Raw genomic sequence first — 10,898 nt, 5'->3', positions numbered from 1 at the left:
GATAGTTCCTTCAAAACTTTTCAGAATCCCAGATATTCCAAAGAAGGGCATTGGTTCAGACCTAATCAACTGAAATGTAGCTAGTTTTCTATCTTCGGAATGTGTTAGGGGCAAAAGAGGATCAAGTCCAATGAAAGAGCACTGCTCAGGTATAAAATATGACATGAATTAGGTATCACCCACCCCAGCTGCGATTGAAGAATGGATATTTTGAAGAAGTCTTTCAAAGACCTCCGTCGTCGACCTTCAGTAGAAGCAACCAAGTTATTGGTAGTAGAAATATGGTCCTCAAGTAAGTAGAGATACCAGTGAGAATCTAACTGGCTCACCCACTAGCACCTGGGAACTGCAATCTATGGGTGCTGAAAAATATATGGTGTATTTTCCTAGTTTAGCCTGTCAGCAATGCATGTAAGAAAGTTGCCTTATTCGTTTTTGGTTAGACCGTAGTCTCATGCAGATGGCTGTTTCAGCATGCATCCCTTTCGGACTAAAACAAGGACTCACCCTATTTCAGTCTAGTGAGGGTCCAAAAGACCAACTCACGTACACCCATTCTCAGCAATGGCGAGAGGAGCCTTCACCTGCCCTTGTTATTGTTTTCTTTGTCCCTCGCCAATTTCTTGATCCATATTATCAACTAGATATCCCACACAAGGCACCAAACTTCCAATCTAAAACAAAAGCCTTCTTCAGACTGTAGCGGGCATATAAAGCAGGGCAGATTCCACTTCACCCATGACAACAAATATGACAATCGCAGCACTTAACCATCACATGGACTTGGGGTTCAAAAGGTGCAGAGTGTGTGCAATTAACCTCCAATAGATGAATAGCATACACAAAAAATGGAGCTCAGGCCTGAACACACTGCCCTTGAATAGAATTTGTACTGAGATTTAAAAAATTAAAAACAAAAGATGGCATTAAAAAGAAAAGATTCATCTTTTTTTCAAAGTTGGCTTTTTAAAAATAAGACTTGACACAGTATCTCTCTCCCATTAATTCAATCATTCAAGATAGACCTATGTGACTTATCTTTCAACCTAGACAAATACTGTATGCATTGTATACTATGGACAATACGAAATTCTGAAACGAAAATTCACGGTTCCTAAAAATATCAAACATAGTCAAATGCAACAGCTACACTAATAAAGATTCCTAAAAATATCAAACTGAATCTTTATTTTATGAAGTAAAGAGTGCTTAAGACACCTGCAAGGTTCTGTCTGTACCTCAACAACCGGCACAGGTTGGACTGGTGGCAATCGTCCCCGGGATTCAAGCCAAAATCTGGAGAGTTTCGGCTCGACTTTGATTCTGCGCGACGTGGTACGTCTTCTGTTGTTAATGGTGCGCCTCAGAATCATTCTTCGGAATCTGTTCCAGTCCTCTTCACTGAAGAAATCTTCCTGAATTGGATGCACAATTCTTTTTTTCTTGAACCACCAAATCGCCATAGTTAACAAGAATGAAGAAGCAGGCCTAGACTAAAGATGGATTTCAGGCGAAACAGAAGTGGCCGAAAAACTTAAAGGAAACAGGAGACCGACATTATAAAATAAAAAAAAGTTTTGACCTACTTTGACTTAGGAAATTAACTAATAAAATTTTTTTGACCTACTTAACTTACAAAATTAACTAAAAAATCATTTTGACCTACTTGACTTACGAAATTAACTAAAAAATCATTTTGACCTACTTGACTTACGAAATTAATTAAAAAGAGTTTTGACCTACTTGATTTAGGAAATTAATTAAAAAAAAGTTTTGACCTACTTGATTTTTAAAAATTAATTAAAAAATTTTTGACTTACGAAATTAACTAATAAAAAAGTTTTGACCTACTTGATTTACGAAATTAAGTCAATTAATTTCTTTTTTAAAAGTTCAAGAACTTACGAAATATTTGTTTCCTTTGTCCATTTTTGGATCATTCATTATACTAAAAGTAAATATCATGTTTGCCATATCAAGAGCTAATTTGTCATTTTAATTTTATGTAGATATTAAGTTTTCTAAGTTATAGTAAATATAGACTTGACTCTAAAACTCTCGGACTACAATAATTATAAGCATAAGCATCTATTAAATATTATTTATTTTTCATATATTTTTCAAAATATTACATTTATCATAGTAATGTAATCATTTTATTGAATACTTTTAATTGAATTTATCGTTACAAAATTGATTAAACATAATTTTTTCTTGCTAACGTCTCATTTGAATAATCGATGCATAACTATTGTCAAGCACTTGTAAAACTTATATTTCGCCTTTATAGATTAATCAAAACTCTAGCAATTTCAACACAAAGGTCTCATAAAAAAAAATTCTTCATTAAAAAATGGGAACTGAAAAGTACAATATTTTATGATTAAAACAAAACAAAAAAGCACTAAAACTATATATTAAACACTTGTGATTACATCTTATAGTAATTAGATGTCAATTCCACAATAATTAATATTTGTAATCACCAGCTGCATTTTCATTTCCTAAAATTTGCACCACACTTGTCCAGAAAAACTAGTCCTTCCTCCCTATAAATATTCCATAAGAAATTAACAGATTTTAATAAAATCAAAAAATTAAAAAGACACTAGTAATTAAGTAGAATAAAAATACTAACATACTTGCTTACGCATTTGGAATACTTATAATAGATATAGCTTGCTGTTGAATTGCATTATTTGTTGAACTCACACATCTACTTATAGCTCTGCTGGAATGCTGCTGGCCCTAGTCCTAAGGCAACTTTCCTTGCTCCATCTTCTTCATACAAAGTCTAGTAATATGATAACAATCAGATTTTTTTTGTGAGAAATGGTGAACTTCATGCATGATTCCAAAATTTTCACCAAAAAATTTAAATTTATGTTGTGAATATAATGAGGCACAGAAAGACCAGTTCTGCTTTAATTTTAACAAAAATTCTCTCTGGAAGCCGAACACTAATACTGCCTAATTTCACCGGCCGGTGTTATGGCCTCTGCCAACAATGGCTAGCCACCCCTTCCTGGTGGAGAGCCTCCTCCAATGCTATACAATCCTTACAACATTCATATTTAAAATCCTTAACCTCTGAAGACGCAAAACCTTCTAACCCTATCCCCATTAAAGACCTAATATATGTTCACGGAGAACCTACAGTGTTATGGGAAGAAGATATGGATAATATGATCATTCAAGAAGATTTACAATATGCAGTGATAGGAAAGTTTGCTTATTGTTGGTCAGAGTTGGAGGAAATTTGTAGAATTTTGCCTATTCAATGTGAGATTAAAGCAGAGTGTAAAATAGGTTTCTTGAGGGAAAGGCATGAGCTAATTCGCCTCACTACCTTGGAAAATTATGTGCACCTTATGTCAAAACCTGCTTACTTTCTAAGGGCAAAAGATCGATATTATCAGATGAGAGCATTATATGGAAGCCATGATTCAATCCAGAGGCAGAAACAACCACTGCACTAGCATGGGTGTCTTTTCCTACATTATCCCTCGATTTTTTTGTGGCAGAATCTCTCTTCACGATGGCAAAGCAGTGGGTAAGCCATTACATGTGGATATGGCTACTAAGAACAAATCTAGATTCTAGACCTAGTTGTGCCAACGAATTAATGTTGGAATAAAAAAAGCCAACACTGGAGAAGCAGTTTCAAAGTGAATTATCATAAGATACGACTATATGCAAAAATACTGCAAATCCTGCAAACTCCTAGGGCATAAAGAGACAGAATGTTATGTTCTTCACCCTGAGTTAGAACAAGTAATTGAGGATGAGGAATGCACGGAAGAGATACAACACACCATTAAAAATCATTAGAGGATGAATCAAAACATTATTGAGTGGTAAGGCAGTGAAGCCTCAAAATCAGAATCAAGATAATAATTATAACAATGAAGCAAAGAAAAAAGAGTTCATTAAAGGGAAAGGAAGACATAAGAGAAATCAATCAAGACAAGTATGGAATGCAACGAAGGACATGCGAGTGTTCATCCCAAACAAAGGAAGAAGGGATCAAGTAGAAAAGGAAATAGCCACTCAAACTACAAATTCTTTTTGAGGTTTTGAATAAACAAATACAGGAACCCAAGGAGAAAGATCCAGAGTTTGTACCATCGATATCTTGCAAAGAGTGGATAGAATCATCATTTGGAAAGAATATTCAGAAGGATAGCAAGGAGGTGAAGTTTATATGGAGGCAATCACCAATAATATAAAACAGATATCAAGGGGCCAAGGGCTGCTGATCTATCTCCAAAACAAGTTAATCTATTAAAGGAAGTAAAACCAATCAGAAAGGATGGAAAGAAGTACAGGAACAAACAGCTCCTATCAGACCATTATCTCAGAGACTTGCTGCCTCAAAGAAGTTCAATAAATATGATGACTAAAATGTTGTTTTGGAATATTAGATCAGTCAAATACTCAACGTGCTTTGATAGATTATAGAAGAAAACAAGTATTGGCTTATAGGTTTGATGGAACCTTTTCAAGATTCATCAAACATCGAAAACTCCAGAAGGATTCTGAGGCATAACGCTTCGGTTGCAAATTGTACAGGAGATATGGTTGTTTGCAAGAGAAGAATTGCATGTTGATATTCTAGTGGATTCAACCCAACATCTTACTAGTCAAGTTAATCATTAGAATTGGAGGAAAGAAATTTCGATTGTTTAGTTTATGCTGCTTGCAACATTAGCACGAGTAGGGATCTTTGGGCCCTCTTTAGCAAATAGTGCTGAACATCATCCACTTCCCTGGCTAGTAGGAGTAGATTTTAATACAATTTTATCTAGAGAAAAAAAGCTGGGGGGTCTACCAGTTATATATCAAGAAACAGAAGACTTTTCCAATTGTCTCAATGAATGTGATTTCTATGATATGGGTTATAATGGTGGCACCTTCACCTGGTGGAATGGTAGGACAGATAAAGCATGCATTTTCAAAAGGCTGGACAGAGTTCTAAGTAATCAAGAAATAATGGATGAGTACCCCAACATTCAAGTGAAACATCTCATCAAAAGGGTTCTGATCATTCGCCTTTGGAGGTTCAATGTCCTCAAAGTACTGAAGTGATTTAAAAACCCTTCAAGTTTTTGAACTTCTGAGTTAAACACGATGAATTTTTGGAAGTGGGAAGGAACAATTGGGTGACTGATTTTGAAGGGAATTCTTTCCAGATATTGGCATCATAAGCTGAAAAAATTGAAAGGAGCTTTATCTAAATGGAGTGAGGGAACTTGTGGAAATATCTTTCAAAAAGTTTACTACTTTGGAAGAGATTATTCAGATTTAAGAGAGGCAGTTTGAATTAAATCCATCTCAGCAGAACAGAGAAAGCCTTCATAAATCCAAGCTGACTTAGCTACATACTTGCATTTGGAGGAGGAATTTTGGAGATAGAAAGCAGGCATGAAGTGGTTTGAATAAGGGGAAAGAAATTCCAAGTTCTTTCATGCTTATGTGAATGGAAGAAGAAAGAGATTGCAGCTGTACAGGATCCAAAATTCAGACACAGTATGGGTGGAAGAACAGACAGAGGTGGCCAATGAAACAGTGAAGTTTTTTCAAAATCAATTCACCGAGGATAGTTTCCCTGAGGACTTTGAACTATTAGAAAACATTCCAAAGTTGATTAATGCAGAACAGAATGAGAACATGAATAGATCACCTGATGAGGCAGAAGTTAAAGCAGCAGTTTTTTATCCAAGTGGAGAAAGTTCTAGTGAACCAGATGGTTTTATGGGTCTTTTTTGTCAATCGGCTTGGGAAATTATTAAGGAGGATATCATAGTTGTGCATGCTCTTAAGGGGGGGGGGGGGACAGGAATCATCCAGATCTGTTACTCATACAAATCAGGTTCTGATACCTAAGAAAGATAACATCTAGACCTTCAATAATGTCAGACCCATCAGCCTTAGCAACTTCATTAACAAAGTGATTCCTAGAGTTGTGCATGGAAGAATGATTTTGTTATTGCCCGAGTTGATTTCAGCAAATCAAACAGGTTTCATCAAAGGAAGGAGTATTGTCGAGAATATTCTACTAACTCAAGAGATCGTCAGAGACATAAGGATTAGGAACAAATCTGCTAATTTGGTAGTCAAATTGGATATGACAAAAGCTTATGATAGACTGTCATAATTGTTCCTAACAAAGGTCTTAAGAAAGTTTTGATCCTCAGAATTTTGATTGGCATGATCTACATATTACTAGCCAACAATTGGTATTCGTTCTTGTGAATGGCCAAGCTCAGGGTTTTTCCAAATCAACAAGGAGACCCTTTGTCTCCTACCCTTTTCGTAATTGCTGCTGAAGCCCTTTCCAGGGGACTTAATGCATTGAATAGACATGAGAAGTTTAAGGGTTTTGGCCTCCCTAAATGGAGTACAACTATTAATCATTTAGCTTATGCAGATGACACAATACCTTTTGTATCAGCAGAGAAGAAGTCCACAAAGCTTATGAATAAAGTACTGAATAAGTATGAGTCAGCATCAGGACAAATGATTAATTTGAGTAAGAGTGACTTTTATGTTCATGAAAAAGAATCCAGGAATTGTGGCCATGATAAAAAAAGGTCACTCAAATCAAGCAAGATACTTTTCCTTTTACTTGCTTAGGATGCCCAATTTTGTATGGAAGAAATAAAATTTGTTTTTTTCTTCATCAAAAAATAAAATTTGTTTTTTTCTTCATCAAAAAATGAAATTTGTTTTCATGACCCCAGGTAGAACCATGGATGTTTGAGTTACCGGTTTTTCGCCATCGGTTACTAGTTGAGCCACTGGAATGGAATGAGATAAGAATCTCTGGAGATCTTTCCTCTCCACTTACTCGTAACATGCTTTTCCTCTGTAGAAGACTTCTTTCGAATGGCATAATTGTCCGACACTACATTCCTCGATCTTCAAAGAAAACTGATTAAAAAGATTGTGAATAGGGTACAGAGTTGGAAAGGAAAACTTTTATCTTATGGAGGGAGAGTTGTGCATATTAATCATACGTTACAAGGCATGCCCATTCACTTACTTTCAGCTCTTCATCCCCCCTTAGGAGTTATAAGGAAGATTCATGGTATTTCTGCGAAATTCTTTAGGAATAACACTACTGAAAAGAAAAGCAGGCATTAGTTGAAATGGGATCCTTCTTGTCTACCAAAGTCTGAAGGGGGGATTGGTTTTAGATCTATTTTTGATGTTTCTAAAGCTTTTTTGTTTGAGCTATGGAGGAATTTGAGAAGTAAGCCTTCTCTGTGGGGTGCTTTTATGATCAATAAATACAGTAAAAAGTATCATCTAGTAATTGCTCATAGCAGGGGTGCTTCTCCAGTCTGGAAGAAATTAGTTACAGTAAGGGAACTTATAGAGCACCAAATCTTATGGCAGATTAGAATGGGAGCTGCAAGTTTTTGTTTGACAACTGGACTTCTTTGGGTGTTTTATATCATATTATACCAGAAGCAAAGGAAGAGAAGATTGAAGTTAATAATTTTGCAGATAATGAGGGATGGATATAAAGATTGAGAGATAATATTACTGAAGACATTGTCCAGCACATTCTGAGAACCATTCCAGCACCAAAGACTACAAATAGTTTGGATAAACCAATATGGATGCTTGAGCACAGTGGAAGATTCACATTAAGGAGTGCATGGGAGTACATTAGACAAAAGAAGGAGAAAGAAGACATTTTTGAACTCATGTGGGAAAAAAGCTTCCTTTTAGAATGTCTTTTTTCCTATGGAGAGCTTGGAAATTTAGGGGTCCAGTGGATGATGTCCTACAACACACCGGAGTCAATATAGCTTCAAAATGCTTGCACTAGGCCTAAAACTGAGACTATGTCTCATCTCTTTCTAACCTCCTCCATAGCTACTAAGCTATGGAGGTTGTTTGCTGATTTCGCAGGGATTCAAATAGAGGGCTTACAACTTTCACAAGTTTGCAATAAATGGTGGACATCAGATTGCTGTTCAAAATTAAAGCCACTATTGGGAGTTGTCCCAGCTATTGTGATATGGAACCTCTAGAAAAGGAGAAATAGGAGTTCTTCTTATAACAGTCTGGTTTCTAAAGTAAATTCAGATTTATGGAGACATGGGAGAACCACCTATGCTGGACTAAAGATTCCTACAACTTGGCCTAATATCATAGATTTTCTGGAAAAGCACACTCCAAGGGTTCATTATATTGCAGTCAGCTGGAAACCTCAAAAAGGACGTCTAGTGAAATGCAACATCGATGGTGCATCAAGGGAAATCCGGGAAGAAGCACTTATGGTTTCTGCTTAAGAGAATGTACAGGAGACTTAGTCTATGCTCAAGGTGAAGAGATTCAGGAAAGTACGAACTTAGAGCAGAAGCTATAGCTATAAGGGAGGCAATCACTCACTGTATTACTGTTGGGATGAACCAAGTCTGTTTGGAAACAGATTCTTTAATCTGAATAAAGATCCTTACTAAAGTTTGGGTGATCCCTTGGAACACTTCAGTCATTATTGGAGACATAATGGATGCATCTCAATTGTGTCGTATTCAAATTAGACACACTTACAGAGAAAGGAAATATGCTTGCAGATTATTTACCAAACATGGCTTTTGACACTACTGGCAGGTATGAGATCATAATTTTTCAGATCTACCAAGTCAAGCGAAGAGGATTCTTAATTTAGACAAACAAGAAGTTACTTATCTTCGCATCAGGACCAAAAAGATTAAGCCTTATATCATGTGTGGGGAAGAAGAAGCAGTGTTTATTTCATGATTCAGGTCACATATTTACAAGCTCTGCACATATTTAACAAATTTGAAAAAAGCTCAAAAAACCAATCCTCTGTCAACACATGAGGACAGAATCACGGAGTCACAAATTAGAATAAGAGGAAGAGTTATTTCAAGTAACATACAGCAAAAGAAGATTGGAGACATCATGCTCAAACACCATCGAAGGATACGGATTACCCAGTCGCAGAAACATCCCTACCAAAATTATAGTTCTTCTCATTGGGATTTGTAAAAAGAAATTCGAGAAGCCAAGAAATGAAGAAAAGCAGTTCAAGGATATGTATGAACACAACATCTTCAATAGGATGAACTCACCAGCCTCATGGCGGAATGGAATTTCAGTGTTCACATTGAAGAACAAACACAATATAAGCTCGAGCGAGAGACAATAGTGGGTAGGATCAATGACTCGGGAATCAGCCAAAGGAAAATATCAGCTCAGCTAGCAAAGATCAGACTTGGAATGACTGCAGATGCTTACAGAACCCTTGGTATCATCTGCCAAATGTTTTATTCACTATATTCAGATGTTTCAGAGTGTATTATTTTGGTTCTATTTTGTCTCCTTTTTCTATTAGGCTGGCCACTTCTGGGCTGGTCCTTATGTTATTTTTATTATATCTTGTTGAACTTATCTTCATGATACAAAATGGCTCTTTTATGCAATATAATTAACATTCTTTGTATATGTCACTAACCTATAGCAACATTGGATCTAAGCCAGTTGGAAGACTTCACAGTACACCAAGGTTGAGTTTTTTCATAATGATGTTTGGGGGATATTCTTCTTCTTATGTGGACAACTTGATATTTGAAACAGAATCATCATGTCATATTCTATATCAAATGACTTTGTCAATAATTAAAAGAATAAAAGGTTTCTTCAAAGTCACAACTCTCAAAACTCTACTGAAGCTGAAAGTTTTTCTGTTTCCAGAATAGAAAAACCCTAACATCACACATGCAGTCAATAGAAAAGGGAATCAAAAACATGTCATGAGCAGATATAGCAAACATTATTGTACACAAGCAGAAGCCAAGAAAATGTTATCATTTTGAACAGATTTCAGTATAAAAGGACATTTTGACAGAAAAAGTGAGAGAAGTGGATATGCTGACAAGAGAAAGACTCTACACAATGGGAATATGTACGTGCAAGCAAATCTACAAGAGACAGAGACAGAGTCTGCGAGACAGAGAATCACAACTATTACCTACAAGAGAGAGAGAATATGAGACAGAGAACCACAACTATTACAGGTTTTCTATCGTTCATATTTATGAAGATCCGACTTCTGAAAGACAATTAACCCTCCTCCTTTTTCCGGGCTTGGGACCGGCTGCGAAATGGAAGAATCCAAACACAGGCGGAGTTAAAACTTTGTTTTTCTTTCTCTAGGTAGGATCAGTATGACCTGTCATCACTTTTGATCATAGACAAGTCACCTTACCATTAAGTCACACTAAGTCACCTTAAAGAGTTGAATTAAAGATTGAAGAATTTGAAACAAGCCTTTATATTTTGGTTTGAAAAGACGAACTGAATCAGTGATAGCTCCTTCAAAACTTTCAGAATCCCAGATATTCCAAAGAAGGGCACTGGTTCAGACCTAATCAACTGAAATGTAGCTAGTTTTCTATCTTCGGAATGTGTTAGGGGCAAAAGAGGATCAAGTCCAATGAAAGAGCACTGCTCAAGTATAAAATATGACATGAATTAGGTATCACCTACCCCAGCTGCGATTGAAGAATGGATATTTTGAAGAAGTCTTTCAAAGGCCTCCGTCGTCGACCTTCAGTAGAAGCAACCAAGTTATTGGTAGTAGAAATATGGTCCTCAAGTAATTAGAGATACCAGTGAGAATCTAACTGGCTCACCCACTAGCACCTGGGAACTGCAATCTATGAGTGCTGAAAAATATATGGTGTATTTTCCTAGTTTAGCCCGTCAGCAATGCATGTAAGAAAGTTGCCTTATTCGTTTTTGGTTAGACCGTAGTCTCATGCAGATGGCTGTTTCAGCATGCATCCCTTTCGGACTAAAACAAGGACTCACCCTATTTCAGTCTAGTGAGGGTCCAAAAGACCAACTCACGTACA

General features: G+C 36.3%; 1 long non-coding RNA gene across 2 annotated transcripts; it reads right to left on the bottom strand.

Annotated features, from left to right (window-relative positions):
- Positions 1 to 2,326: 2,326 nt before the first annotated feature.
- LOC104645877 (uncharacterized) lies at positions 2,327 to 10,173 on the bottom strand. Of its 2 annotated transcripts, XR_011214737.1 has the most exons (4): positions 9,114 to 10,173; positions 8,921 to 8,993; positions 2,643 to 2,794; positions 2,327 to 2,549 (listed from the first exon to the last, which is right to left on the bottom strand). It is a non-coding gene; the product is annotated as an uncharacterized lncRNA (long non-coding RNA). The 2 variants fall into 2 exon arrangements; XR_740082.3 differs by lacking the exon at positions 9,114 to 10,173 and having other exon boundaries at positions 6,769 to 9,076.
- Between the last annotated feature and the right edge of the window lie 725 nt (positions 10,174 to 10,898).

The sequence above is a fragment of the Solanum lycopersicum genome, chromosome 2 (assembly GCF_036512215.1).
Source record: "Solanum lycopersicum chromosome 2, SLM_r2.1".
NCBI lineage: Eukaryota > Viridiplantae > Streptophyta > Magnoliopsida > Solanales > Solanaceae > Solanum > Solanum lycopersicum.
This window is presented reverse-complemented; position numbering and strand designations above follow the sequence as displayed.